Source organism: Coffea eugenioides, unplaced genomic scaffold (assembly GCF_003713205.1).
Source record: "Coffea eugenioides isolate CCC68of unplaced genomic scaffold, Ceug_1.0 ScVebR1_1476;HRSCAF=2330, whole genome shotgun sequence".
Lineage (NCBI taxonomy): Eukaryota > Viridiplantae > Streptophyta > Magnoliopsida > Gentianales > Rubiaceae > Coffea > Coffea eugenioides.
This window is the reverse complement of record NW_020861881.1, coordinates 23657-31694: the sequence shown is the minus strand read 5'-3', so window position 1 is coordinate 31694 and position 8038 is coordinate 23657.

Genomic DNA, 8038 nt, shown 5'->3' with positions numbered 1-8038 from the left:
TATCAAATTTAAGGTCTCGGGAATTTTCAGCTCATAGGAATTCCAGTTCACAAAACCAGAATTTTTCCAAGTTCCTAGCTTCATTGTCCAATCGTGCAGCTCAACATGCAGGTCCTTAAGCATTTTATTTTTACTTGGATAGTTAGGATTATAACCACAATTTGTCACAATTAAGCAAATTAAGCAATTCATTTCTTCATCAATCTCGGCAGTGGATTTCCATCAAACCAGAATTTCCTCAATTCCTTAATTCATCAATCAACTTCATAGAATTAACATGCAGAGTCCTAAGCATCTTAATCATTAAGTTTCACTCGGCTAATTACACTTGAGTGCTCAGGTTATCACATGAAAACAGAATTACAGCTACCCTTCCAAATCATTTCCTCGGCAGAAACATTTACATCAAAACAGATTTTTCTGAAACTTTGATTTCCTCTTCCGATTGCACAACCAAAGCATGCATGGTTAGATTAACTGATTAGCTATCAATTTAATTTCCAAAATCAGATTCTAATTCAGCATCAAGTTCGGACAGATTCAAGAGAAAGAAAAACAGGTCATCAATTGATCCAAAATTTCCCACTCCACTCTCGGCAGAAACATGCATGTAGCAGATTTGGTTTCTTTTTATTTTATTTCTCTTGCTTAGCCGGTCTGATAATTTCATGCAAAGCTTAACTTTCTGATTTTAATTAGTCAAGCACCTACCCAAGTGAAAGACAACCATTCTCCAGCAAATTTCCGGAAACAAGCTGCAATTCCAGCTTCAATCTTTCGACAGCTTAAATTCTTATCTAAGTCAGATTTCTTAAGTCATAAATCCTCATCTAACCTCACAAGCACCACATGCAAGTCCGTAGCTGACCTCACTTGCCTATAACCAACTAATTTCAGCTCAGAAGTTACCTCAAATGGAGCTCACACGCACGATTAGCAGCAGAAATAATCCTCCTCCCTTCAGCAGCCCAGAAAATGCAGACCACTAGCTCTCCCTCTCCCTTGCTCTGGTGGCGGCTGGAATGGAGAAAGTTCAGCCCTCAGTCCCTTCACCAGCTCACGGTTAGAAGGCAGAATGGATCGCAAGTCCCTCTCTTCCCTCTCTAGCTTACGGACAGAAAGAAAGGAAACAAGAAGCTCGGCTTTCCCTCACTACTCTGGCGATGGAAACAATGTGGAAGCAGAATGCTATCTGCGGTGGGAGGTGAGCAGAGGTTATGGCTGATGTTGTGGGGTGGTGCTGCGGTTTTGGAGGGTGGTTGAGTGTTGGCAGGGCTTGAGTACGGCAGTGGTGAAGGCTGTGGTTGGTTAGCTTGGCGGTGGAGCTGCGGTTGGCCAGCTTGGGTGGCTGTGATCATGGTGTCCGGGGAGCTGTTTGGCTGAGCAGGGAATGGTTATGTCCGTGGGTATTGTGTAGCATTGGGGGGTAGATTAGTCCTTTCACTACTTCTCCAATTAGCCACTTAAGTCCTTGGTTTAATCTTAGTTCCAAAAATTGTCCCCAAGATGCTTTGAACGCCGAATTGAAACGCTAATCTAGCAGGACTTTGATTATCGAAATCTTAGGTCCTAAAAAATGATTATAGTACATGCATTATTTCTATTTAAAAGTTGTTGACTACGAATTAGTATTAAGCCTCCCTTAATGCAAACATTCTTGTTTAATTAATTAGCCTATTAAAATCAAGTTTGACCTTAATATAAAGATTTGACATTCTTAATATTCGTTTATCCATTTATATCAACATTTATTAACTTAGTCATTAATAACGCTTAAGATTAGCTATCGGAATTCAAAGGATTTATTTTAAAGTAATAGAAGTAATCCAACTCAAGAAATATTAATTTAGTCTAGCAAAATCAAGAAAATTCATAACTATTGAAAATTATATTATTTCTCACACAAAATTATCTTTACGGACTTGTATGCAGGCAAGGGAAATTAATGCTAAAATTTATTAAAGAGTTAAAAGAAATGCAAATGATCTACAAAATGGTATTTATGTATATATTTTTCAGGCCACCACTTCTCCCAAAGGCGAACCAAAGGGTATCCGCGGGACGCCTGCCCAGCTCTCGCCAGGACTCACTACAATCCATCATTCAAGAGCTCGAAATACTTTAATTAACTTCAATACATAATTAAGGTACTTCAAATATCTCACACTTACAACTAAGTAGCTTTCAAGCTTAAATACAATCCAATGGAAAATGGTACAATAGCCATCCGTTATAATATAACTTAAAGTCTTCAAAAGAAAACATTCTAGTACTACTCACGAGCACCCTTGGTCTCGAACCCTGTAAAAGAAAACCACAACGTGGAATGAGCTACACAGCCCAGTGAGGTTCCAAGACACTCTAACGGTTCAAATAAATCAAGTAAGTTGGGCATATCATATGCATGGTTCAAGGTTACACAATGGCATGTTATCATGAGGTGATAATCTTTGTACGGTAATTTGAGACATTTATCATGGTATGAGACATTGGCATGTATAGTTCACGAGTGATTGGAGCTTATTACAGGCATAGTTCAGGATTTCATGTTGGCATTTTAGCACGAAACAATTATTATGATACAAGGTAAACATATACTGTAGGATACGGTGTTCCAGTGGAACTCTGTCGGTCATCTGCACCTTATGACTTCCGGATCCCCTCGGTTTGACTGGTCATCACCTTATCCCTCCAGTGGTAATACTCGAGTATACCGAAACGGTTGTCCAGGGTTCCAACCTACCCGACCGAGCCCAGTCCTGGCTCGAGTAGGTCAGTAACCGAGGCAGGGCCCAAGTTCAGCTTATAGCTTACAACATGCACAGGTAACCAAGTAATTCGACAAAAGTAAAATTCATCATTTGAATAGGTCGAGTGAGATAAAGTACACACTCGCCTAACAATGATGGACAACTTCATATAACATGTGATTCATGATAATCAAGTGATCAAGTGGATACTTAGCACGTAAGCACGTAAGCAATACAAGTTGATTTCATGGGAGCATATAATTCACGGATATCGAATAATCATATAGATTAGAAATCATATGAGCAAATAGTCAGGTAATCAGGTTGTCATGTGGGTTGGTAAACGGTTCACGGTTAACGGTTAACTGTTCACGGTTGACGGTTAATTGACAAGCATTGGTCATATGCATAGGCCATCATTGGCCGTTATCCCATTTTTACCACGTGAGAGTCGAGGAGATTCACTCCAACGACGTATGCAACCTTAGCATACCAAGTCATGTTATTCGAGTATTTTCAAGCATGAATTATTCATCTCAAAAGAGAACGAGTGCGATAAAGTACACACTCGACTCCATTTTTCAAAACCAAGTAGACTAAGTAAACAATCTAGCAAGTTAAGCATGTATCGAGTTCATATGGTCATTTGATATGGTTAATGATTTAACCAATTCATGTAGATATACAATGCAAGTATACATTCCTTAAATAGGCATGAGTATGGTAAATACTTAACACATAGCACTTAATAATCATGAAATAAGCGTGTCCTAGACTTATTCAATTACGTATTCCTATATGGAACACTCACCTAGTCAAAACAAGCGAGTAGTTTTCAAACAAGCGTTTTAGGTGTCCGCTCCGAGTTCCCCTTGGAGATTCCCTCGAGTGCCTGAGTAAACAACCATTAACTATTATACACTATCACTTAGAACTCCTACTTATCAAAGAAGGTTGTACAATCTAAAGGGAATTCATGAATTGGGCCTTAATTATTAATAATCGAGGCTCAAGAGTAAAGTTTTAAAGTCTAAAGAAAGAGACTAACATTTTTCATGAAATCGAGTTCAAAATGTTCAATCGGTATCGAGAAAAGAAGGCAAGTTTCCAAAATCTCATTTCTAAGAAATTGTCAAATTTTAGCTTTGGGTGTCAATTCTAGAAAAATCGTATCTTGCACTACGTAGGTCCAAAATTGGAAAGCTTGATACCATTGGAAACTACATTCCGAGTACTACAAGTTTCTAGAAGACACTTTTCCATGATTCCAAATGGAAGGTATTCAAAAGTTGGATCAAAGTTACAGCTGTAGAATACTAAGACAGTTTCAAGATTGGTTTTTGGCCAATTTTGGAAATTCAGTAAAATTCACTTGTTTTGAACTAACCTTTGAAATTTGGAAATCAAATAGTGTTACAATCCAAGAGTATAACAATACAAGCGGATTGAGAAACGGAGTTTCGAGCACCAAGATATAGTAGCCCCAAGTTGAGGAAGATTCAAGACTGAAGAAGAATTTCCAGTTTTGAACCTCCAACACTAGAAATTTAATTCGGTATCGAAACGAACTTGAATTGGTGCCAAAATTGGCAGTATTTTACTCCTATATGCAAGGTATTTCTCTATCAAATTTCAGGGAAAAATACCCTCAGGAAGGTAGTTAACTAATCATCCAAAGTTCCGGAAAATTTCTAAGGCAATCTGCCTTTTGACTTTCATTCCCCAATTTCAAATCGTTTAACCAAGAAAACTATCCGACCATGGTTCATTGGTGGAATAAAGGTCTAAGATACATCCATGATACCTTTGGGAATGGTTTAGCATCAAAATTTCAATTAATAAAATCATTCCCAAGTTTTGCCCCAAATCAGTCCAAATACTACGTTTTTCCAAAACAGGGCAGTCCTCTTGTTTTAGTCACAACTCAATCAATTTAACTCGGAATGAGGCATGGTTTATGGCGTTAGAAAATAAATTCACGGGACTAAAAGTTCACAGAAGGAAATATTCTGAAATTCGGCAAGCAATCAGCTCAAAATTGAGCCTCAAGTTGCTGCCTCGACAAGCCATTCCAGCAAATCCGAGAGACAGGACAGCTATCTTAAAACATTTGGTTCGGCTCACTCACAAATAATCAGAACGTGAATTTTATCTCAAATTAAAGCCAGGAATGTCTAGTTTCAAACGCCACCAACGGCACTTGATTTCGACACCCGAGGACAGAGTTATGGCCAAAATGCTACCACTGGACAGGGTTACCCGAAAATAATTTTCCAGCTTGCCTAGTCCACGAATAAATTCATTTGCCCATCCAAACGTTAATGTTTTCCAACGAAAATTTCTACACATATAATATAACATATACACATCAGGTTCATGCCAATAAATCACCAAAAATTGGCCTTATCATGGCCGAACAAAACAGGGGCAGATTCAGCAATTTCTGGTCATGAGCTCTACTTTGAGTTTCCAACAATAATACTCCATAAATCCATCATTATAACCATTAAACTACCATTAAACCCAACATTGATCCTCTAATCAGCAACAACAACCCAAGTGTGGGAATACAAAGAGCCCACTAGAACATTTTACAACCATATCAAGCCACCCAACCACATGCAATAGCTTAAAGATGCATTTCTACCATCATAATCCAAGTTTAAGGTGATGGATCATGTTATACCTTCTTAGTGTACTAGATCAGAATTTTTGGCCCTCAAAATGCTCCAAGAAACCGTGATTTCCAGCACCCTTTTGCAGCTCAAAATGCTCTCCTAGTGTTAAGCTAAGTGTGGTGCAAGTTTGGTTGAATTTGGAGATGATTTGGTGAGGTTTTTGTGAGAAGAAATTTTGAAACTTGGAGGTTGAGAGAGAGAGAGAGCTGGCCGGCTGTTTGAAGCTCAAGAGAGAGAGAGAGTGATCAGATTTTAGCTTCCAAGAGAAGACATTAACTTGTGGCCTCAAGTCACCCATTAGTCAACTCACATTAGGGTGCGTTTGGCGCGATTAGGACTCGATTTTCTCGCGCGTTTGGTTCACTAGTGCACTAAACCTCCAATGTATTTATATTCATGTAGATAATATTCACTCTTAATTGTCCCGAAATAAAGGTCTAAAGTCCCTCAAATAAAGTCGCGCGTGTGAAAACGCGTACCGTCAATTTTTTACGCTATAACGCGAAACCTCCGGGAAATTCTTATAACGATAGTACTAATAACTATCACTTGAGTATTTAAACATTAAAATACCGAATTTAGGTCCATTGTACATGTCTCCAATATTCCAAACTTATTGTACTCTCAAGAGGATAAAATCTCCAAGCACTATTCACTGTTTTTACTAAACGCGCTCCAGGAAATTAATTCGTGAAATGAGTTACTTTAAAAATATAACGAAGTTATATTACCATGTATTTAGGTCTAATAAGACTAGAAAATATTCCTCGAGACAAATATCCAATTAAATAATTTATTAAGCCACAAATTAGGCTTAAAAAAAATAATAGTTTTTACGAGTCCTCACAACCTCCCCTCCTTAAAAGAATTTCGTCCTCGAAATTCATACCTTTTGTAATCTCAGACAACTCTGAACCATGTGGTGTGTTCATGTTATGCTTTCTTTCTGATGCCATTGGTCGGTTTCTCCTTCCATTGACTTGTCGAGGGACAGTTCCATTTCCTTGTGGAGCAGTAGTTTCTCGTGGATACCTCCTTGGACAGTCATGAACTTTATGGTTGGTACTCCCACACCCCATACACTTTCGTCCCTTTAGCCAACAGTTTTCTTCAATGTGATTCGTCCTTCCACAATATCCACAAGTCGGACGAGGTGTTGTGACCTGACTGGCTTGCGAGGTTTTCTTTGATCGTGTCTGTTCTACTGAAGTCCCTCGCGACATAGTTCCTTTTGGTTCCTTTATCATGAGTGGTGCAGGAAATAACAGTCCTACTCCATCCACTTCTTTTCTAACTTTGGGTGGTGGTCCATTTCCTCCTAGTGTACTATCAGATGCATCTCTTTTCCTTGCTTGAAGAGCTCTCAGTTGAGATTTTGTGCTTTCTACCCTTTGCGCTTTTTCGAGAGCGTCACTAAATGTTTCAACCTGTGCTGCAGCAAGGGCATCTTGGATTTCCAAATCTAATCCTTGGATAAACCTTCTTATTCTCTTCCGTTCAGTAGCCACCAATTCTGGGGCATATGTAGATAACTTTGTAAAGCGTGTTTCATACTCAGCTACGCTCAAAGTTCCTTGACGAAGCTTTATAAAATCATCTTCTCTCTTTTCTTGGACAAGTGGAGGAAGAAATTTCTCATTAAATTCACGTACAAAGTTTATCCAAGTCCTTAGGGTTTGATCTCTTTCCCACTTGTTTCTTATAACATTCCACCAGGCTCGGGCTGCTCCTTCAAGTTGAAATACAGCAAAGGTGACTTGTCTCTCCTCTGTGTAATCCAAGGCATCGAATATATTTCTTATATTCTCTAACCAATTCTCAGCCACCTCTGGATCAGGTCCTCCAGCAAACTTGGGCGGGGAAAATTTTTGAAACCGCTCTAAAGCTCGATCCTCCCCTATCTCTTGGTTTCCACGTTGGTTTCCTTGTCCAACACCTTGACCTTGTTGAGCTACCAAGAGCTCCAGGATATCCGTCATGCGAGTTAAAACTTGTCCCATTTGGTCATTTCCTCTCCCAACGCTTGACTCAACGTTTTGATCAATACCGGACCCATTAGCTACTCTTTCATTTCGGGGTTGTCTAGGTTGACGTCCCTCTCGTTGTCCTCTAGTTTCCATGTTCACAACTAATCTATACGCACATGCATAACCCTCACACTTAGTTAAAATTGAACTATACTCATATACCAGTAGCAACATTTAAAGAGAATGAAGTCACTTACACAAATAACATTATCACTATGCAAGTAAACACAAACTAGAGTTCATTAAATTATAAAACAAGTTATGGCCAAGTAAAGTTCATGCCAAGTCAAAGTCAATAGCAAAATAAACAAGTGATCATCACAAGTACATTCATCTTCAAGGCGCAGACTCTAAGTTCTACTCCCATCGTCTCACTATAAAAGATCACAAGTAGGGATTCACTAGATTATTGGAACTAGACGATTCTCATTCCCTAACATGCTCGATTTCAATCCCAACACAAGGATCTTTTGAGTTACAATATTTTCCATCTTCCACTCTTAATTATTGTACCATCTTAACCAAACAATTATTGGTTTCCTGCAACCATTCACATGAAATATCGATTCATTCTTATTCCCCA